The 23,290-nt window shown below is 42.6% G+C and overlaps 1 long non-coding RNA gene across 1 annotated transcript in view; it reads left to right on the forward strand.

Moving 5' to 3' along the window:
- LOC111938215 (uncharacterized) overlaps window positions 1-22,455 on the forward strand; it is a 32,680-nt gene extending 10,225 nt beyond the window's left edge. The window contains exons 2-4 of the long non-coding RNA XR_002868895.2: window positions 1,429-1,523; window positions 17,171-17,314; window positions 22,326-22,455. This is a non-coding gene — a long non-coding RNA (uncharacterized LOC111938215). The remainder of the gene's footprint in view (window positions 1-1,428; window positions 1,524-17,170; window positions 17,315-22,325) is intronic.
- Window positions 22,456-23,290: the final 835 nt, after the last annotated feature.

The raw sequence follows: 23,290 nt of genomic DNA on the forward strand, positions 1-23,290 counted from the left end.
GAAGACTCCAGTTACAGCTCTGTATTTCATTTCCCAGGACCCTGCAGAAATGTTTCCCAGTTTATATGTACGAGAGAGTGTCTGCTCTGGCTATCACTCAGCTGCTTTCTATGAGGCCCAAATCCAGAGGTTAAGCTTAGCTTAAACTGTTGTAATCATCTCATTTGTGTGTCTAAAGCATCTGTTCCTGTCTTTGCTCAGTTTTCATGGCAGCACAAGAATGGGTCACAGGTACACAAATCTTTCAGCTGGGAGGTACTTGGTCTGGAGGCTTTGACAGAATGTGAAACCAGATTAGTTTCACTAATATCATGTTTTCTTACTGGTATTTTCTGTGAGTGCATTTACCAGGGAAGTTGCAAAAAGCTGGGAAGCTGCTCCACAGGAACTTTGAAGCAGAGCTGAGATCCAAAGTACTTCTAAATGCCAGAGCTGGAAAGTGAAATGGATGCCTGTTTGTATCTTTTTCACATGTATCTCTACTTTCTCAGCTATGGTGTAACTGAGAGAAAAGTGTTAGGGCTATTTTACACTGCCTAGTCAAACCTACATGCATGTCCACTGAAGTCATTAAGGTATGCACAAAATTAGTTATATTACTTTACTCAAAATATATTGAAATTGTTCATTCAAGCACTCAAAAACTGAAATAGTTAAGAATTAATGTTGTGACTTTTTTTTTTCCATATGCTTGATTCTGTTAAATCATAACTGCATCATCCTGTCCTGCTTCATCCCTCACTGGGTATTCAGGACTTTGTATCCCCTTTTAATACATGGTCCCAGATGTTTTGTACTGCTCATTATTCCAGTGCTGCTGGAATATGAAAGTGAATTTAGTTATGTACATTTCCATGGTGGTATCACCATTATATCTGAATCAAAAATCAATTCTCAAAATCAATTTCTTCACCTTTGCATCAATGCTGCAGTAGTCGATCCTGTTATTAGCCTTCTTTTACAGCTAAGCAGAGAAGACAGCTACTCAGCTTCCACAAGCTGTGATGAGTGTTTGCAGAGCAACAATTCTGAACTGCATGACTTAGACACAGGCAGAGCTGTAGTCACACTGGGGACTGCAAAACATCCAGGCACCACATACATTCCCACACCAGCAAATGTCAAGCCCTTGCTTAAAAGAAGGGAGGAGGCAAAACCTTCTCAGTGAAATGTGTGTGAGGTTGTTATTTTTACAGTGTTTCTGAGCTTTGGAGACATCAACCAAGAGAGTCAGGATGTCAGGATCTGAATAGCAGCACTCGGAGCTTCCTAATGTGATGAAAACCTTACACAGACCCTCAGCTCCTCCTCCTGTCTGATTCCTTCTGGCTTGTGACTAGAAGAGCCTTAATTAGCTCTTGAACATGTCCTTAAACGGCAGGTGGAATTTATTCCCATAGTTTCTTTGTGTATTTCTTTTTCCCTAAGGACCAAAGGAAACAGTTCTGTCTCAGAGGATCCCCCAGCTGGTACTACTTGTGGATGATGCCCCATCTGCTTTTGCTGCTGCTGAAGACATGCAGGTCAGTGCTGACAAACACAGCCCGCACTCTGCAGTCTGAGGGAAAAGCTGGCCTGGCTGTCTGGGTGAAATCTCTTTGCACTGCTCTGACAGGAGTGGATCACCACTTGGGTGGCAGCCAGTTACACACCACATCTGTGAAATCTGGGGGCTGCCTGGGCTGAAGCACTGTCGTTGTTATATCATGTCCAAACTATTTGTGCATGGGAACTGACAGTGATACTTCCAGTAAAAAAAAAAAAAAAAAAAAAAAGCCTTTTCTGAAGCTACGTGCAGTAGCTAAGTTGTAAATGTCTGGAGAGAAGTTAAAAAGTTCTGTATATGTGTGCATGAGTCTCTTAATATCAAAGAAATTTATGACTTTTCAAATAATGTTAACACTGTAGCATGCAAATTGCACATGAATTAGCTGCAATAAATAATAAAATCAAATGCTAAGAGGCCTATTAGATCATCTTCTCATGCCAGTCTCTAAATGTTTCATGCAGCATTTTCTCTGTGTGGTGTCTTGCTAACATCCATGAGAGCATTAGTTCACTAATCAAGCATTTGTATTAGTCAGAGATATTAAATCCCTCTCTGAACATGTCTAGAGGACTAAGGAGCCAAGATGCTGGCAGATATATATGCTTTATTTGTAAAGGCATATATAGGTCTCACAGATCTTATACATCAATGGGTAAGGAATCGTAAGAAAACAATTTAGAAACAGGTGAAGTTTCATAGGCCTGAGTAAATTTGACTCTCAAGCCAAGCTACATTGTCCCTTAGAGATGGAGCTTCTGCTTTCTGGCAACTCAGATCTCTGAGTTTTTTAAAGATCATTCTGTATATCTATTTCCTCCTCTTTTGCCTTTGTGACCTTGCATGGATGATGCAGGTTTTGAGACAGATTTGAGTCTCACTGAAGTGGTGATTCTGGAAGTGAGACAGTATTTTATCAGATTTCCCTGTAAGCCCTAGACTTACCTTCTTAACAGATGTTTCTCATGCTTGGTTGATAGAAAAGGGACCGTATTATTAATAACTGAACTACTACAGATATAATATAATAATGTCTGCAGTAAATTAAATGAGATGGGAGGGTACCTGTGTTACCCCTTTCTCACTGCAGGGCAGTGCTCAGAGGTGAGCACAGCCACAGGGAACATTCACGTTGCAGGAACCAAGACACATTTGACCCCTGACATCATTTAAAGCTACTTGATGCCAAGGACTTCCTCACTTTGTACGGATATTGAAACAAATAAGTCATGGAAATGATGACTGACCCCAGCCATATGGGAGCAGAGAGATTAGCTGCTAATATGGAAAGTTACCTGGCCAGCGTTGAGATCAGTCACGGGAGAAGGGGAGATCAGAGGGAGGGCTGCCGAAACCGTGAGGTAATGTGGCTGCTGGGGAAGAGGGGCTGGAGCTGGGACCGACTGCAAGAGAAGAGGTGAAGGTTTTTTCTCTGCTGAAGCCAAAAGTGTACGTCATCATGTGGCTGACTGACAAAGCTGTCTTTTCTAGAACGTGCTTGATACTGTGGGAATAATGAGCGTGGGGAAGTCACTGTGAAGTGCATGGGAGGAAAAGCAGTAAATCAAGGACCACAATAAAGCTGGAAAGCTTCTGCCCAGTCCTGAGTGAAACATAAGCAAGAACAGGAGTCAGGGAACAGGAAAGATCTGCAGGGCTCGTTGCAGGAGAGTTGGAGAGAGGAAATACTGAGCAGCGTGGTGCAGGGACACTGCTGCTGACAGGAGTTAACAAACAAAACTGAGCCAATAAACTTGGGGGTTATATAAATAAACCAGTCTTTGTAGCAACTTGATTACATGGGTTAATTAGATGATACCAGCCTTTATTTAAATACACATCTCACTGAAACCCAACAGGAAAGCTTCACAGTAGTTCTCGCAGAACACAGGGAGATGATACAGTTTCACTAAAGATTATTTGGTGTTGAATTTTCACTTTCCCTGAGCATAAGATTAAAATCATCACTAAACGATTTAATTGATTACAAAACTGAGGTGCATAGAACTTAATAAACAGCAAAAGGAAGACAGGTTTTAAACCAAATTATGGGTGTTTCATTGTAAGGAGAGTTACCCAGTCCATATCTGAAATATGTGACTTTAATTTGAAAGATTTAGCAGATGACCATTAATATGAATTGCCTTGGAAAAGAATAAAAATGCAGTTTCTAGGAAAAAAGCCTTAGACATCCATAGAACTGGGAAGGCCAAAAAAATTGACAAAAAGATAAAATAAAATGGCTGAAATCAGATTTTACCTTTCTCACTTGGGTTAGTCATGACATAATCTTGCTGAACTGACTGAGAATATTCAACATGAAGGAATATTCAACATGGGAAGATGTTTCTTGCTGAAAGGGAGCAAAGAAAACATGCACACACTGGTGAAGGGTTGTGGCATCCAGACTTAAATCCAGGAAATGAGGAATTAGCATGGAACAATTCACATGAAAGTTAGAAAACACATTGTGTGGGATAATATACTGCGAGAGGTCATTCCTGCACTTGTTGGGTATTATTTTAAGACATAAAGAGACCATGTCTACATTTCTATCTGTCTGTCCACCCATAGTGAGAATTTTGGTGAAATCAGATATCAGGGTTTTTATAGATAGATTAAATGGAAGTTGAATTTCCTTTCCAAAATATCATGAAAATTCCTAATTTTAAAAAAGTGAATCTTTGCCCTAGGATTTCTTGAAGAATTCTGTGTGCATCACTGTGAACTATTTAGATCAAATAAATTGGATCCATGGAGGAAACTGATAAAGGACAGAAATGGAACTAAGAATTTCTTCTTTAATTTTTTCCCCTTATTTTCTTTTTTCCTCCTCACCTTTTTTTTTTTTAATTTTTATTTTCTTGTTTCTTTGCTATTCAGTTCTGATAATTCATATGGTTTTGGATAATTTTCATTCTGAATACTGACTTACATGATTAGAATATAATGTGTGCATTATATTAACTTAAGTTTTTGGCAATTATGGAAATTTGTCACCCTTAGAGCTGCCTCCTGCTTCCATTCTTGTCACTGGTGGCTGAAATTTCTTTCAGTGTCATAAAATTTAAGGTTGTAAAATTCATATTGTAACTTTAACAGCCACATCTGTTTTAAGCATTTTTATTTTAAGAACTCAATGAGAATTTAATGACAAGGCAATAAAAGGAAAAGTTGAAGGAAATTATCACAGATTTGTAAAGCCATAAGACATGTTTCTGCACTTTTGTGGGCCCTCAAATTACAAAGAAACAGCCCAATTGCTTTTATTATGGCAATTCTGCTCTTAAAGCATTTCATCGTTTGATGTATTAGCAAGAATTAACATTTCATTTACATCAGTATTAATAATAACAATTATACCCAGGTGCAGGATATTGTCATTAACATACAGATACCCACAGCATATTCAGAAAAAATATATTTATCTGCAGTGCTGCCACTGTATTTGAGAGTAATAAATGATAAATTATTACATATTTTGCGTGCCACCAAATGAATCTACAGGACCAAGAATGTAATAAAAATCACTTTTTCCTTCAGTGTCTTGCTACAGATCCAACCTTTCAAATGGTGTAAGTCAAGGTAATGATGCTACTCAGCCCCATCCATACAGCAGAACCCAAAGGTGCTGAAGGTGGGAGGGATCCCTTGACATCCAGCCCCCAGCTCAAGACAGGGCCAGCCAGAGCAGGTTTCTCTGGCCACGTCCAGCCAGGTTTTGGATATCAGCACAACCTCCCCAGGCAACACAGTCCAGAGCCTGACCCCTCTCACCAGAGAAAAAGCTTTTAATTTGCTTAAATGGTATTTTTTGTGTTTATTTCTGTGCCCATTGCTCTTGTCCTGCCACTGGGTATCACTGAGCCATTTTCTCATCCAGTTCCCAGCAGATATTTGTACACATTCATAAGGCTCCCCAGGAGGCTCCTCTTCTCCAGGCTGAACAGTCCTGGATTTAAGCTTCTCTTCAGTTGTCAGATCTCCAGTCTCTTAATCATCTTTCTTACTCTTTGCTGGACTCACTCCACTCCATGTCTCTGTTGTACTGGGGAGCCCAGAAACATTTAATAACAGCCCATTAGAAATTATTAACTTAATCTCATGTATAGTACCTCTGACACTAGATCTGGTCCTCCTCTGCCTCTCCTCCGGCCCTTCTATGTTTGATCTCTGCTGATAAATGGAGACCAAATGGAAAACTGTAAAAATCTGTCCTACAAATCCCTTAAGGTTGCATGTAATGTTTATGAAATCGGAGTCACATAAACATTTATGTAAATCAATTAGGAGCAAGCAGCCAGGATTCAGGACTGCTTTCAGTATCACTTTCCTACTGAAAACCCTTCTAGGCAGACCTAGTTAACCCAGTCAATATGTTACAAGCTGTCTCGATGCCATCTTTTATATATGTTTGCAAAACTCATTATTGCAGAGGAAAGGAAGGGGTTTGAAAGAAGAAATTCAATGACCAGAAGCATTTCAGCAACCTATCTTGCCAAATATAATTGCTACCACGGCCAGACTCACGGCATCTGGTCGTGGCTCAGTTATTATGTCTGTCACTCCTGCAGTATTTAATAAAGCATTTATAAGGAGCCCTTTTTTAGATAAGACTTTGCAGAGAAACACAGGCTCCATCTCACTGGCATTTCAGATAGTGATTTACTAAGTATTTACAAGTGAGTTGCTGCTGGACTTCAGAGCTCACCACCACTGCAAAAGTTAAAAAGTGTGCTGAAAACAGGTCCACTCAGGGCAGATTTAAAGTTGCTTCCTACAGTAGGTCAAAGATAAGAAAAATAGTAGCACTGCAGGTTTAAAATGTAATTTGATTCTTAGAGGGGCAGCACTGAACTCAAAGGAGTCTCTGTTACACGGGTAAGCGATGCAGAAAGTTATCACAGTGCAGGGTCAGCGTGCTCAGAGCTGGGGAATTTTCCTGCTCTACCATTTTGAGATTCCCATTTTCAGTTCATAGCTGTGCCACAAAGCAAAGCATAAGGAATTCATATCCCACCAGTTCTTTTTAATTGCTCCACAGGACTTACATAGAGACAACATATGACTTTCCATTGGCAAATTGACATACGTTTCTGTCATTTGTCTGTTTTGTCTGCAAAATTCCACAGATGAAGTTAAAAGCATCTGCTGCAAATTTGATCCTAGGAGCCCTGCTTGGATACAGAAAGGTGCTAATAACTTGCCAAAATTTATGGAGTCTACCACTCCAGTCTAACTCTGACAGACTTTCCAAAGCCTTGAGCTGAGAAAAAGCTTTCAAAATTATTTTTTTTTCATTACAGACTTGACTTCTGTATGATAATTTGTGTCATCTGTGTAAGTTCACTGATGGCACACAAGGTAATTAATTGTAATGCAGGAGTGCACCCAGTTTGTTGGTTGTGTGCACAGATTTCCATTTTGCTTGTGCAATACTAAGCACATCTCTCACAGGAACTTCCCGTACTCTTAACTGACTTGCTCTGTTATTTTTGGAAGATTTGGATAGACAGACAATAAAAGGATACAACTTACAATAGGAAGTTTTATCCCACTCCAACAACAATCTTAGTCTTTATTTTCTATGAAATCACAGGTCAAATTTTGCACAATAGCAGGTCAGCTGAATTGCTGGAGAAAATTTTGGAATAATCAACTAAATTTGTGCAGGATACTGGATCTGCTCCATTTCTCAGGAAAAGTGTCTTGAGATCACAGTGGAGACAGTAATTTAGTTACATGACTTGTAGTATGTAATTTTGTCATCTATAGTGCATCAGTGTCATATTTAATAAAACTGAAAGCACACTAAATACTTCTGCCTGATTAATAAGTTATTCTTCAGTGTTTGTCATGAACAAAATAAAAGATGTACAGAAAACTTTGCTTTTTCCAGTTATTGCTAGTGCGGTTTTTTATCCTCAGAAGGCCTGGAAGGGTGCCTGCTGCATTTTAGGGTTGAAATAGTGAAAATACAAATCCTTCTAATTGATTTCACTGAAATTTGGGGTATTCAAAATAATTATTTCTTATTTGTTAGTAAAATAAATACTCCAAAAGCCACTCTTTCTTTCTCTGGTATTCATAATTATCTCCCAGCTTTAGTAGATTTTATTGCAGTTTGAAACTGAGATTGAATTTTTTGAATTTAAAACAAACTCCCACCATCAACAAAAAAAAAGCACCAGAAAATTGCAGGAAGAAAACAAAACTCTGAGTTTTGTTCCATTTTTGACCGTGACAGAGGTTTCATGCAGTATTAATGAGAGAAGAATTTGGATCTAAAGATGTAATTTGGTTTCTTATTTCTTTTTTCTGTCACTTCCACTGAAGAAACAGCCTTACAATACGTCTTTGCTTGCTTAATGCTATTGCTAATTGCCCAGATGGGACTCAGAGACCATTAAGTGTCTATTGATTGCAGCCTGCCTATGACAGATGAAGTTGACTCTGGTGAGTTTTTTTCTTTTTTCCCCCCTGTCTGGTGCTGTAAACCAAGGTCTTTGTGCTCCTGCTGACCGTGACTTTCCTGTATTGACTTTCCTGGCTTTTTCCAACTTCCCATGTAGCTTTTTGCTGTTCAGGGACGTGGCAAGGGCTGTCCTGGGTGATGGGTGTCCCTGTGACTATTTAATTCTGGAGCATACGTGCTGTCTGCTTTCTAGTTTTCGCTGTTGCTGTGTTTCAACAGTTGAGAAACTGGATGTATTGGAAATATGGTTTTGTAGGAGGGATGTTTGCCTGGGGCTCTGCACCTGTGCATATCCACATTACCAAAACAGGGCTCAGGTCTGCTTTGTGGTCACTGTTTAGGAGGTAAAATGACATTTAATGTTTCTCTCAAGAGTTGTGACTGTGAATGGAGGTGTGCCAGCCAGTTTAGTTGTTAGCTAATGTAAATTTGAAACTGCTTACATCCATGTTCTTTCTGAAAAGTGTGTCATGCCATCACTACCCCCAAAGAAGGGTGAAAAGTCTGCTCAGCCTCCCTCTGGATAGAATTCTAAATCTCTGGTAGGGTTTAGTACATTGTCCAAAAGCTAAAGATATTGCTGAGTTAAAAACAAAAGCTGTCCACAAAGAGGAAGAAGGAGTTGTGGAAATGTTGTAGCAGAGGAGATGGTAGGACTGAGTGGAAAAGAAAAACAAGAAACACCGTGTAGGAGGGACAGACACATGGGAAAAAATGAAAAAATAAAATTATCCCCTGGAAATTAAAAAGTAACAAAACTGTGAGAAATATAAAAGGAAGTCTAGAGTTTTGAAATGAGTAAAAACAAGTGTGGAAATGGAAGTGGGGAAAGGTGGTGCACCCCAGTGTCCCTGTGCCTCCTTTGGGAAGGCTCTGCCAGCTTCCTGCAGTGGCCACTGCCTGCGAGGGACTTTGGCCAGGGGCAGGGAAGGTCTGGAGCCCAGCAGGACAGGTGAAAACAAGGCTCCATGGTCTGCAAGGTGATAATTGTGGCATCTGCAGGAAATTCTGCTCCACGATGCCAGGCCAATGAAATGGCCAACTCTGTCAGGTTGTGCTGATCATTCATGCTCTGACCACTGCCAGATAAACTGGCTGGCATCAGGTTTTGTCGCTTTCCCCTGTTCACAAGTGTTACTTTTTGTTTGGTGATCCTGAACATGCCTCATGTAAACCTCATCCTTTCCTTGCTATTTCCTCAAGAGAGACAACTGCTTGCCCTGTAGCCTCTTGTTTTCAATGCAGTTGAAAAATTGTTCTAACACATTGAGCCATGAGATCAGGTTTCATCCCAGTCTGGGGGCCTGCATGGGCTCTTGTGAGATGCCTCATTGATCCAAAGCACTTACAGTGACCTACTGGACTCTGTGTAATATCAGTGTCAAGGAAATGTTCCATCTGTGCCGTCCTGCAAACGCCTGGTCCCCACCAAGGTCAACACCGGCAGCTCAGCCCACAAAGCTGCTGCTTGTGGGTCAAGTTCCATGATGCCATCTCTGGATTTGCACATGAAGTGGGCACAAATAGACATGTCTGGGTCTGTGCAGAGAGCATGAAGCACATGTTGGTCTCTAGCAGCCAAAGGATGGGGGGAGCTGGGGGTACACCTGCATTTCCACAGCTGACTGATTCAAATTTTGCTCTTAACCCTTCACAGCACAACAGACTTAGGGCTGAGTTTGGCTTCGGATACTTGGTAAAGGATCTGCCATCAAGTGTTGGGTTGGAAATATGTAAAAGTAATGACTAATGTTCAGCAAGAATCTAGTGTGGATGGGTGGGGCCCACTTTCTGTGCCAGTGAAGTCTGAGCCAAGGACCTGCTGACTCCTGCCAGATGTCCCATTTCCCAGAGCCAGACACAAACAATTCCCTTGGGCTGCTCGGGGACCCCATGCACAGCGTGGGCTCTGCCTCCTGTGGTGAGCCAGGCCCTCCGGACCCTTCCAAAATGCGGCCGCTGGGACACCCAGCGTTAGACACACACCCTGTGTGCTCCTCCTCTGCAGCCCCCAGAGGGAAGGGGCACAAGCACCACCTGCCCAGCACAGGTGTGGGTCCCCACAGGCAGCAGCACAACCTGGCAGGGCTCTCACAGGGCACGATTGTTCCAGCACAGCTGTGTGGGGACAGCCATCTGTGCTGCGGAGCCACCGCGGGATGGACAGGCCTCGGCCTCGGCGTCAGCCACTCAAGAGCTGACACAGACTAATTTATGAGAAATTGCTTTTAGCAGGTGCTAACCTGTCTCAACCACAGATAATGGGAGAGCTGCTATTGGGAATCAAACCAGAGAGCCATAAAACATGAGTATCATTACAGATTTTACTGGAGAGAACAGCTGTTGCAATGTCATCATCTCTCTCTGTTGAAGACACACCAGTTCCTGCTGAGTTCTGACCAGCTAAATGGCAGGAATTAGAGCCATGCAATCACAGAGCAGCAATTGCCATGTCAATAGTATTCGATTCTGTGCATGTGTGCACGTTTGCCCGGCTGCCACATTGCTGCATGCTCTTGACACCTACTGCAAATCTCTGTTCCTCACTTATCCCTCACTTCCATTTCTCTGCTAGAGAGAAAACCAGAAGTGAGTATTTTTTCCCCTTCAGTCTCACTACATATGTCACTAATAGGACTTTTCAAAACTTTTGTCAGTCACCTTCTGTAACAGCCTGAGGAATACTGTAGGGACATCTCTAGTAGCTGGATACAGGATATTGTATTTCTTAGTTTGTCCAGTTGAATAATTGCTTGGAGTAGCTTTGTGGACTTGCATGACTCTTACTTGGAAGGAAGTGAAAAGCCAGTTGGGGAATCAAAATATTTTTAGGGTGACTTACAGAAGAGTCAGGTTAAAATCAGCAGGCCATGGCTTGATTTGAGATCATAAATTAGGTGCCTGGAGAGAATTTGTTAGGAGGAACAATGTCCAGCATACTGAAATAATTTGAAAACCCACTGTTTATTAATGCATCATTGTTCATTATTAAAGTGTTGCTCCTGCTTTTTGTATTTAATGCATTTAAGCTGCAAGATACTGTTGAAGAAAAGGGTGAGAATCAAAGCAATTCAGGTCTCCCCTTGTTGTCTCTCTTATCCTGGAAAACATTCCCAGAGGTAACAGTCCTTGGTAGTCGTGTAGGATTGGATCAGCAAGCTCATTTCTCACCCTGGCAATCATCTCTCTGCATCAGGTAGCAGCAGGGAGCTGAGCAGGAGAGGAGCACATTTGGGCAGCAGCCTGCACGGCGAGCAGGGAACTCTGCCTGTCAGTCTGGCATCTTTCACTAACACCAAATATGCTTTAAGGATAAAAAAAAAAATGAAGCCAGGATGTGGTTGAGAGTGAACATATGTTGGAAGTTCAGCTTAGGTAATACAATAAGCTCTTCAAGAATGGGCTCTCTTTCTTTGCAGTGTAAATAAATACTCGTGATAGCCCCAGACATATTCATTTTCTTGGGATTCTCTCTGTTCCTTATCGGAGGCGGTGTCCCGTGCGTTATTGATGTGGGCTCATTTGAGAGCCTGTGCCCTTGTCCATATGCACAAGTCATTTAATAAGATGAGAAGCAATGTGTAAAATAACAAGAGTGTTGATGTAAAGTTCTCAAATGGCTAGCACTGGAATTAATAGTTAATGGCCTATTGACACAGAATATTTACTGACGAGCAACACAGCGTTCCAATGACACCAATACAGGGCTGTTTTTGGAAGGCTGCATCCCTTTTTTCTTTAAAAAACAAAGATTTAATTTGTAAAATGCATTTCATTGGTGTTTGTTACTGATTCTTTTGCAATGGTCATGGGGAAATGTCCACTTGGAAAGAAACAATTTGAGGTAAAGAAAGACCCTCTAAAATCACAGTAGATTTTTTAAATGGCCCGGTGAGATTGTTACAGCTAACAGCTCTTCTAGAAATGCTTGATAAGATAATTAAGAAGAAAATCAAATTTTGTGCTTGAGGGTATAAATTGATCAAAAAATCCTTCCCATGAACAGCTGTCTAGTTAGGTATTTAAAATGCAAATGCATGTACATGTGAGTGGTTGTGATTTTCCCATCCTTGGGAAGACTGTGGGATCAGCATGTACACCCCATCCCATGTCACAGGGAGCAGCAGACCTGATCTACCAGGGGCAGTGAGGTGAAGCAGAGCCAGGCTGTGCTGGCTGTCAGGAGGAGAAGGGATCCCCTCTGCCCTGGGCTCCTCCTGGTCGGCTGGAGCCTGGTCACTGGGATCATGTGGTGACCCAGTGCCTGTGGTGTGGGTCTGTTCTCTCTTGGCATAGCTGGGAAGTTGAACAAAGTCAGAATCTGACTCCAGTGGAAGGCAGCCAGCACCATGGCTCCTCTGCTCTTCTCCTCAAAGTGGCTACTGTGAAAAACATAATTCTGAACCCAAAGCTTCAGACCTGCTGCAGTTGGAGAATCTCTACCCAGAGTTTCAGGGGGATATAAAACACCAGGATAAATCAGTGGATAAATTCCATGTGCTCAGATCCAGGTAGGGCTAAGCAATGCTTTGCTCAGGAAAAGAAACTAAAGAATTCTCTGCTTCTGCAGGACAGTGTGAGTTGAACTCCAAATCTACTCTCCTGCTGGTGCCACTGAGCTGGGCTCCCAGCACAGGTGGAGCCAGGTGCTTCTCCTGCCCCAGCCCTCCAACACACCAGGGTTACCAAGGGCACTGCATGAGTTAGCACAACTGAGCATGACTCTCCACTCCCAAAATGGAGATTAAACTAATTATGTTTTTCTGCTAAATGAAAAAATCTGGCACAGAAACAAGCTGGAGCAAAAGGGGAATGTTTTATGATAACTCTTCCAAGGCCAACAATACTCTAGGAAAACTTCCCCTGGAGTAGTTTGTTATTGGCAGTGTATTTTATACAATTCTTCACAGAAAAATGCATCCAGGATAAACAGTCAACTAGATTTGTGACTCCAGAATCACCTGTGTGTTACTGGAGGAGCTTGGTCCATATAGAAGATTAGTGCAGAAGGCTGATAGTGAATGGGACAGGAAATCTCATTAAAAAGCCAACTCCTCCTCCCCAGACTACCCCAAGGGTGACAGTCAGTACTGCAGCAATGTGTGCTTGGTAATCCCTTCCCAATCTCTTCAGTAGATATGAACTCCTTGTCTTTCATGTGTATTTCCTGACTGATTCCTAGGGGTTATCTCTGCATTTTTTTTTAAGGACACCGAAAATAAAACAAGGTGGCAGAATAAGGCAAATGAATTCCCTGCAATTAGAGGAGTGTGCTGACGTGCTGACCTAGGTGGGAATGCCAGTATTGATACATTCCTCACAGATACGTGAGAAAATACGACCTTATTGATGGAGCTGCACAAGTGCTAACAGATTTTATACATCTCCAAACATATTTACACGTGCATCCAGATGACAATCTCTGTAAATCTGAGATAAATTATCATTGTTGCTCCCAGGCAGAAAGGCAGGTACCCACCTCCATCACATGCGTGCACAGACCTGCACCCAGATGCCAGCTGTAATTTTAGACCAGCAGCACGTGCACACACATCTGACAGTGGTCACTGGGCAAAACTGGTATCAGTGAACTGACCTCTCTGTCCAAGCAAGTGAATTGAAGCAGCAAGGCTTGGGCTTTTAATGAAGTGAATGAGAAATGAAAAAAGAGAGATTGAAAGTGCCTTGTGCTGTGATACATAATTGATGAGACTCCAAGCAGGGCTTCAGTGGCTAATAAATTATTAAACACTGACTCATTAGGGAAAGATTTCATTATAGGATAATTTAATTAAACAACAGGCAAAAAGAGGAAAGAGCTTTAAGGGACTGCATCCTTCTGGTTTTTCCACTGTGGCACTGATGATTTAAAGAGAGACGAGCCAGGAAATTATCCTGAAGATGGGAAAGTTGTTTACTGTGCAGGAGAGGACTGATCCTTGGCTTCTTTAATGCTCACATTTTCATGTCCCTGTTGTATGGTAGATGAGGGCTGTTGTTATTCTGCTTTAAATAAATTTTGCAGGCCCTTTCCCTGGTGTAAAATCCCACAGTCAGGGCAGGTGAGAAGCGGCCCCAGCGATGCTGTCCCGTGGTGGCAGACAGGAGATTGTCAGCTGTGGTTCCTGCAGAGCACAGGGCTGGAGCTGTGGCTGAGGCCAGGCTCCTCTCCCAGCACCTCTGGCTGGGCCAGGCTGGAATGACCCTGCTCCCTCACTCACCAGCCACGCTGCTTCAGGGGACAGGACAGCAAGGGAGGGTGTCCAACCTCAGTTTCCAATCTTTACAAGGCCAGAGGCCCTGAGTGGAGCCAGATCTCCACCATGAGGGCTGAGGGCCAGGAGCCTCTGCCTTTGGCTGACCTCTGCATTTGCCCAGGGCACCAACCCTTTCTCTTTCAGATGAAATAAAGTTCTCTAATATCACCATCCAAGTTCATGTAGAAGGCAGTGCACAAGGCCAGGATCTCTCATGGTACAACTCACAGGTGTCACCAGCCCAGAGGACACGAGCAGAGGGAAGAGCCAGGACAGCTCTCCTCAGCAGCTTGGGGATGTCTGGATACAAGGGACTCTCTTCTTGATCTCAGCTGAAGAGAATGAAGATGCATGTCAGTCCCTGAAGGGAGGCTGAAGGGACACCAAGTCCCCTGGTGAACATTTGGCAGCAGTGACAGGGCTCTCCAGGGTGTGGAAGTGTGTAGGCACAGCTCCTTCAGGATCCCACATTGCCTGGCCTGGGTTGAGGGAGATCTCCCCAAATCACCCCACAGACACTGCAGGGAGCAGGACAGGGAGAAGAGACAGAGTGCTTGACACCATCCCATGACTGAAGAGGAGATACCTTTTCATTTTACATTTTCACCAACAGGACAGAAATTTGTACAAAGAGTGACATTTTCCTTGCTCCTCCAGGGTGTTTTTTTTTTCCCCAGATGAGTTTATTCTCTGTCAGGGTAAGGACAGCTGGGAGGAAGGAGACAAGGTGGTCAGCTCAGAGGGAGCCACAGGATAGCAATGGCAGCGAGCTGAGAACCCAGAGGGATTTCCTTCTGTGTCTCTCCTGGTGAGGGCTGGTGAACCTCACTGAGTTCCCCCCTCCTTTTTTGCTAAACAATATGTAAAACAAACAGATGGACAGACTTTTTGGGTCATTTGGCTGTTTTGCCCAGAGCTGTGAGTGGGACGAGTGCCCAGCTGCTGTTTCTGCACAAGGAGGTTTTCAAGATGGAACAGACAAGGTCAGGTGCATCCAAACTGATAAATGAAACAAGAAGAACTTGTAGGATGACAAGCATAGCAGAAGCAGAAAATCTTCATTTCCAAGCAGTTACATTCAGTATCTGTTTTACTTCAGAAAGATGCATGCAGCTGTCAAACATTTGCTCAAGCCCTCAGTTTTGGGCCCCATTTCAAGTCCTTCAGGCTTTCCTACACCCAGAATATGTGCACAAAGTAGGCAAAATTAAGACTGAATTTTTCCCTAATCTGTGAGGTTACTGCAAAATCAATAACACCTCCTTCTATTTTTGCACAATGCGAAGGTTAAGGACACCTTTGGTGATTAAAATCACCTTTGATTGAAAGAATCTGTTCATGTCCTTGCAGAGAAAGCAAGGAGAGGGAGGGAACAAGGAATGTGATGTGATGAAGGCACATGGGGATGTTTTAATAAAAGCACAGTCAGTAGTTTGGGGAAAATAGTGATTCCTCTCTGCCTCACAGCATTGTGACCCCTCTTGGAGTGAAAGGCTGGTTCTGGGCTCTCATGTTCAAGACAAAAATAAATGGAAGGGAGGCCAGTGAAGGGGCAGGAAGATGTTCAGGAGGTCGAAGGAAGCAGCTGGGTGGAAGCTATGAAAAGCTAACAGGATCCTAATTACTTCTAATTGCCAGGCTCTTCATAGGGATTGTACCAGGTAATTGTATGCCCCCAAGGATATTTCTGGTTATCAAACTGTAATAAAATGCTCAGCTAGACATCATTCTCAAGTGTATAGTAAATAGGAAAAATATCTCTGTCTTTTTTCATGAGAAGAGTGTTCTTCATAAATATAAAATTGTACTTAACTGCAGTCATTTGCCAGCAGACTACCCACAGCTCCTCTTTATATGATTCTTTGCTGATCTTTTCCCTATATGATATGTGCTGATCTTTTGTGGTCCTTGTTTTCTAGTTGCAACAGAAAAATAGGAAATGGCTGGGATTTTATGCTGGAATGCAGCCCCATGGCAAGTTTGGTCAGAAATTTGGGATGTCCCCCAGAAATGCCAGCTTTTTAATTACTATTCAGAAAATAAAGATACAAGAAAAAAAAAGCCTGTCAGACAAAGGAAGAATATGACATTTGCCTCTGGATAATCACCTATAAATGCCTGAGAGAAAGGAAACCAGTCCAAAAAGTACTTATGTGCACTGTGAGAAGAGATTATTCTGTCTGAGACTGACTGACAGCTTTGGTTTAGAGTCTCACTGGTATAAAGATGTGAATATGCATTAAAGAAAAAGACTCAGAAAAGGTCTTGTTTCTGCAGAGATGGACAAAATCAGACTAGTTCATGAAAAAAAGAAAAATAAAAAATCGCAAAGTATGATAGAAAATATGAGTTCCTGGCTGCCTGTCTTCTCAGCTTAGTTCAGAAGCTGCTCTTCTGCTAAGATGGGGAGGCTCCAGAAGATTTGTGGCAGTCAGAAAGTTCGTCAGGTTTAATTAATGTCTGGGCAGTATAAATGGAGGCCTGCAATTGTACCTGGTCCTGTGTCGCTGGTCAAAATTAAGGGACCTACTCTCATCAGTCCTTTTAAGTGGCAACCTGGGAAATGGAGCTGGGATGCTTAAATCCAACAGATAATCAAGTGAAAAACAATTAATCAAAAAGGGTGGAACAGCTAAAGCAGATCCCAAAATTAACAGCAATTAACATATTCTAGTTGTACTAGTAATATTCTAACTGTCCTGCAGCAGCCTGGTGCAAGCCCATTCCTTCTATTAGTTGTGAGTGTAATTCATTTGTGAATTTGCAGGTTGGTACTGGGAAATTGATAGAGGACCTCAGTCTTTGAAGAACTCAGCCTTTAATATTATATTTTCTTCTTAAGTTCTCCCTAAATGAATTCTAAATTTCCTTTCTGCAATTATTCTTTGCCAGATCCTAGTGTGTGAAGTCAAGAAGCCTCTTCCCCTTCCCTTATAAAAACTCTCACTCTGAGCATTTCTTGCTGCTGTGCACAAAATGTCTGTGATAAGGATGCAGAGAGATGCTGTGGTCACATCTTCCTTCCTCTGGCTGACAGTGAGTATCAACTATTTCATTTCAGAAAGTGTGGCACATGCTCATGTTCCCATTAATGTCAGAAGGATTACTGTTCTGATCAACCTCACTCTCAAGAACAATTTTGGAAAACTGTCAATGAAGCTAAAGAAAACAGTCTTAATAATGCAAATTAATATTTTTACATGACTGCTCAAATGTAGTGCTTGTTCTGTTCTAAGAATTCAATAGAAGCTGTGGAATAGTGAAATCTCTCAGTTTGATGCTCTGTCTTGAATTGTGAGATGTGAATTGCCAACAATTTAGAGATTTGTTTTGGTTTGCATAGATGCTCAGAAGATGATGCTCTCTTTGGTCTGCAGAGGGAGCAGATAATTTCTAAGGAAAAGTGTTTCTTTGAAGAGTTTCAAGAAAATTTGAAATCATAAGTGGATTGCCCATCTGTTGATAGATCAGGCTTTTCCTCTGGAAGGAGGAATAAGAAAAGAGGTATGAAATAGTTATAGGGGAAATGCTTATAGGGGGAAGAAATGAGTAGAAATACCTCACTAGCATTACTCAGTATTTGTATACATTCACTTTTGGCTGTGCATGCACAAGATCAAGATTTTCCCCTCATTTATCCCAGAATAAGCCTGGAGTAACTCTATCAGTATCCACAGGCCCCCTCTTGCCTCCAAACCATCCCATCCTTGCTTTTTGAACCTTCTCCTCAGCTGAGGCCATCCTTGTATGGCTTTGCACCTCAGCTCATTGAGCCTCTAGCTGCCCTGGCACTCCTTCCTAGGGCTCAGCGTTCCAGCATTGCTGGCACCAGGGCTTGCAGACCACATTTTTCCTGGCTATGCTGCTGATAGGGGATTACTGCAGCAAATCTGGACTTGGCACAAACCTCCAGAGCCAGGCTGTCAGGAGCACTGTGGTCCTGGCAAGGGAGGTGTCACAGTTTCCAGGTCCACTGTCCCCTCCTACCCCGTCACTGAACTGGGACTTGCATAAGGAATGTTGTTTAGTAACCCAATTCCCTGATTAAACCTGTTTCAGGTATAAATGTCCTTCTCTACTTTCATATACTGGAGTATTAGGATATTTCTCAGTCCTTAATTGGAAATTAATAGAAAAGGGATTTTTGTAATGGAACAGGTCATTGAAGGGTTGTCTGGCACTCCCACAGTTTCATTTGGTCATTCTTAGAAACCATGTGACTTTCTGCCTCGGTTTCTCTGAATATAAAATGTGGAAGTGTGCAGCTGTGCTGTGAAAATTACTTGTAGTCTAAAGATTGCCTGGGAATAAGAAGAGATTACTTTGCACTCGTGGTATCCTTGAATCCAAGATTACTTCACAGATGTTACCCAGTGTCAGTGTCTGGAGGTCAGCAAATACGACTGATACAAACCTTGTGAGAGTGGGACAGACAGACAGACAGACAGACATCCTTTTCAGCAGTGCCATCATCTGAACTGATATCAATTAGTGGGAGCATGTTTTTAGGATTAGCATAGCCCTGGGGAGGGAAGGGTGGTGAGCTGCTGCCACATTCTCCAGTTGAAGCCATCTCACTGGCAGAGCTCTCCCAACAGCAGTGAGGAATGACTACAGCAAGATGTGGGGGAGATTGATGTTGATGCTCCTCCCCAGAGCCACTGAGGTTCAATAAACAGCTTCTGCAAAGCCTGCAGAAACTTTTTGGGTAAAAGCTGTGGCAGCAGAGAAGTCTTATTCTTCTTTGTTGTCATAATGATTGTTTTGAAAGATTTGACTTGCTGTTTTTCAAAGAGATTTTCTACCTGATATGCAGAAAACCACCCCGAGGGGGAGGAAGAACCCTCTCCAGTGAAAGACTTCAGTTACAGCCCAGAGAAGAGACAAGCCCCTCTTTTATTTCACCAGTTACCTGCTTTGCAGGCTGATGACTCAAAAGGACTTAAAACCCCTCCATTTCTCAGCTTCAGAGGTGAAACATTGGGCTTGTTCTCTCACTGTGACCTCCAGGAAGTTTGGCACATTCCTTAAGTGAGATTGACCCCAAGTTCCTTTTTCTGATGTTTTTGGATTAAGCCAGACTTGGCATTCACGTGGGCTGTGATACAGTCAGCATTCCCCAACTGTGATGGTTTGTCATGGGTCAGCACAAGCGAAAGCCTGTTCAGCACAAGGTCGTGGAACTGCAGCAGGGCTTCCTGCAGATTAGTGCTGAAATGTGTAAAAGCAAGAGGAGGGGGCATGGCTGAGCAGGCTGAAACCCTCTGGGTTCCACAGATTAGCCCTGGTGTGCTGTGATACTCAAACACACTCAGAAATGTGTTAAAAGCTGGTTTATGAGCAAAACATCTCTGGGGTGTTTCAGGCTGCCTCACAGACTGCACAGCTCCCCGTTGTCCCACGCTGGACCAGGCAGGGTGTGTTCCCCTGACACGGACTGATGTTTCCAGAGGTGTTGAAGCCAGTTAAACACATCTCCCTTTACTCATCACAGCTCTCAAAATGCCAGCAGTAGCTTCACTGTAGCTGAAACCTGTCAGAGTTGGGAGTCTGGAGATAAATGCAGGCTGGAGTACAGCAGGAGGCACTGCTGGCTCATCGAGGGAGGATCTGAGATCTCATCTCTGCATGGATGAGCCAGGTAGAAGGGCTGTGAGATCCCAAGGAATACCAGAGTCAGACTGTAATTTCAGATCCATGGCTCTTAGAGCTTCCTTGGAGAGTGATTGATTCTGCTTTGCTATGATATATCTAATACAGCACAGCTAACTTCAGAATGTCCTGCACTCCAGCTGTCATTAACTAGGCTTTCTACAGGTTGTTGCTGAATCTGGTTGTATCTTTTTTTTCCCTTTTTGCAGTGGATTAAGAAGGTATTACAGTATTCTGTGTTTAATTTATTTCCAGTCCATTGATATTCCTAAATAAGAAACACAAAATAATTGCACAAAGTAATAATATTCCTAAAAAAGCAGGTTTTTATAGTTATAGTTTTTATAGATGGTTAGACTTGGGAATAGTTGGGAATTTGTTTTTTTATTTAGTGTATTTGGATTTGTATTATTTAGTGTATTTTGGATAGAGAAGTGAGGAGTTCTGGATCATTAATAAAACAATTCTTCATTCATCACTGCAGTTACTGCTGGTTTGAAAACACAAAATTCAAAATTTGGAAATATGGAGTTAAAATCTAATTTACAATATAGTTCACCCCCTTTCAGTGTTGCTGCTTCTTCCTGAACTTTTCCATCACCTCCCTTCCCTAAGCACTCCCAAAGGAGAGGCACTGGTGTTGATGAGCACTGAGTTGTGTAGATCTGCTCAGGTCAGTGCTGGATTGCAGAGGGTGCAGCACCCCAGGAGCCTGTTTATCACAGTGTTCCACGTGTGGTTACCACAGGTGGGAAACACTGAGTCCCTGGCACAGGCAGAGCAGCCTCACCTCACCCCTGAGCAAAATCAAAAGCTCTAAACAGAGGCAGGAGGACAGAGAAGGTGAGAACTGAGTTATCTTTCTTACAGACTCGCTGAGACTGCCAGGCAAGGCAGAGGCTTAGCCAGGGATGGAAGGATTGGTGCATTTAAATGCAGGATTGGTGCATTTAAATGCAGCATGAAGAGGAGCCTTAAGCACCTGCTTGGTTGTGACCGAAGCTAGAGCTGGCTCTCCCTGGCATCTGTGCCCTTCCAGGAGCCTCTGCAGGCTTCACAGGAGCATCAGCAGCAGTTTTCTTGCCAAGGCTCACTCTGTCTTAGCCATTGCAGAGTGCCTTTTTTGAGTTTCTTCAGAGTTTTGATTTTTAAAATAAACTTCCAGGATAGGCCATATTTCATACAGAAAAACAGGAAAATGAGTGTGAGTAGTGAAGTGGAGTGAGAAGAAAGATTTAAAACACCAGAGAATTTTCAGTTACTTTTAACTGTCTTAAGAGGCATTATAAATAACTATAACAAGCCTAGTTTTTCACCCTTCATTAATTATTCCAATCCAGCTGTATTTATTGATGGTGATTCTCCAGCTGAGCAAAACTCCATCATTTGTAGTGCTTAAAAAACTCGGTGAAAGACTAAATGCAGAGCTGAGGTTGGCAGATAGACCATAGCCAAGAAAGCTGAAATTCTGGCTCCAAATAATATTTTCCAACCCCCTCCATAGTCAGATAATTTCTGAGTCCCTATATAACTTCTTAAATTATTGTATGTAACACCTGAAATCAAACATAAACATGACTTTGTCTTTTAGAAGGGGGTCACATTTAAAATTAAGGCATCTGGGAGCCAAGGGAAATTTTCTAGGTGCTAAAATTGGCTCTGGAGCTGCCATTTCCCAGCACAGTAGAATAGTTCACTCCCATCCAAGAGGTCACAGCAAAGCATGAATCGAAGGTGTTAATGTAAAACCCCAAATCCACAGACTTCTTGATTTATGGAGCTGACTTTGCTTTCTAGGAATGAAGAACAAGATTCCATAGACATGAGGATGGGAAAAAAGTTTTAATTTCTTTTGTGTCACACAACTTAGATATGCCAATTGTTCCTGCCAGTGGTAGGTCAGGACACCCCAGACAAGTTGTGTTTTGTGGTGCTTTGCAGAACCTCTCTGGGTTGTGGCCCCACCAGGCTTGAAGAAGCTCTACCAGACAGAGAGCAAGAGGAGGTCCTAATGAGATTGTGAATATGTATTTATGCAAATTCTATAGAGCAAAAATAAACAGAGAAAAATCCTGTCTTTACTGACCCCCAGGACTGAACTGCTTCTGTTCTCAACCTCCTCCTTTGCTGCAGAGCTCCAGGAGATCCATTTCCAACTACAGCAGGGCAGGTGTACCTGCAGCTGTTGGGGTCTTCAGCCTGTGAAAAACCTGAGATGTGAAAGAGAGGGTCAGTGCAAGCATAAGGGGGCTGGTTCATGTCACAGCTCCTCTTTCCCCTCATCAGCATCACTCGTGTGCTGAGCTCTCAGTGTTACAGGATGGGAAGAATTTGTACCAATGCAGGTCTCTGCCCATCATTCCTATTAAAAACATTATATTCCCTATCCCTGCAGGCCTCTACCTAAGAAGCTCTGCTGATCCTGAAATAAAACAGAGAAGTTGGAAAACTCATATAGAAAAGCCTGCACTGAGTCATGGCAGAACAGATAAACAGGATATTTAAGCACATCTGCAGTTGCATAGGTGAGTCCCTCTGCACCCCCTGAGTGGCACCAGGATGCTCTGGAGCTGCTGTAACTCTCAAAACTCCAAACTCTGACCTCAGCAACAATGGAAAAAAAGCAACAGAAAGTGTTTTCCTCCAATGGATCCTCCTCTGCCCTTGGTATCCATAAGCTGCAGTGGGTGACCGCAGTGTGAAGGTAAACCTTGCCTTGACATGGAGAGTGATGAATAGTTTCTATCCTGAAATCCAATCTCTGAAATTGATTGAACCATCACAGTAAATCCATTACTGGAGCAACCCATTTTACCAATACCACATTTCAATAATTTATTTTAGAATAAAAGGCTTTTTAAAGTATCAGATGAAATTAAGACCAGTTCTTTGATATCTGTAAATACTGGAAGCGCTGCTTCAGATGGAAGTGTCATAGATACTTCCTGAAAGAAAAATTATATTTCATAAAGATAACAGGCTAGATGAAGGGAGAGCTATGGGGAAGGAGAGAAATCTCATTTAATGTGTGCACCTCCCTCTTCAGGGATGGCCAATTCTGTAATATTTATGTAAGGCAGACTTGCTCAATGGCTTATATATTTTGAAATTTTGCAGGATAGTAGTGAATAAATAAAGACCAATGGTTCTGTGAGTCAAGTCTCTGCACTGATGCTCAGACAGGCCAGCATGCTTTTATTGAGAGCTAATGAGGTGGCAGATGCAAACAGAGCAGATCAGGCCATCAGCCCATCCAGCCTTGCACCCTGTCTCTGCCAAGGGCTGGCAAGGGGTAAGAAATGGTAAAAAACCAGAGCAATCTCAGTGTCCCATCACAGCTCCTGGCCAGCTAAACTTGCA

The sequence above is a fragment of the Cyanistes caeruleus genome, chromosome 16, assembly GCF_971803275.1.
Source record: "Cyanistes caeruleus chromosome 16, bCyaCae1.hap1.1, whole genome shotgun sequence".
Classification (NCBI taxonomy): domain Eukaryota; kingdom Metazoa; phylum Chordata; class Aves; order Passeriformes; family Paridae; genus Cyanistes; species Cyanistes caeruleus.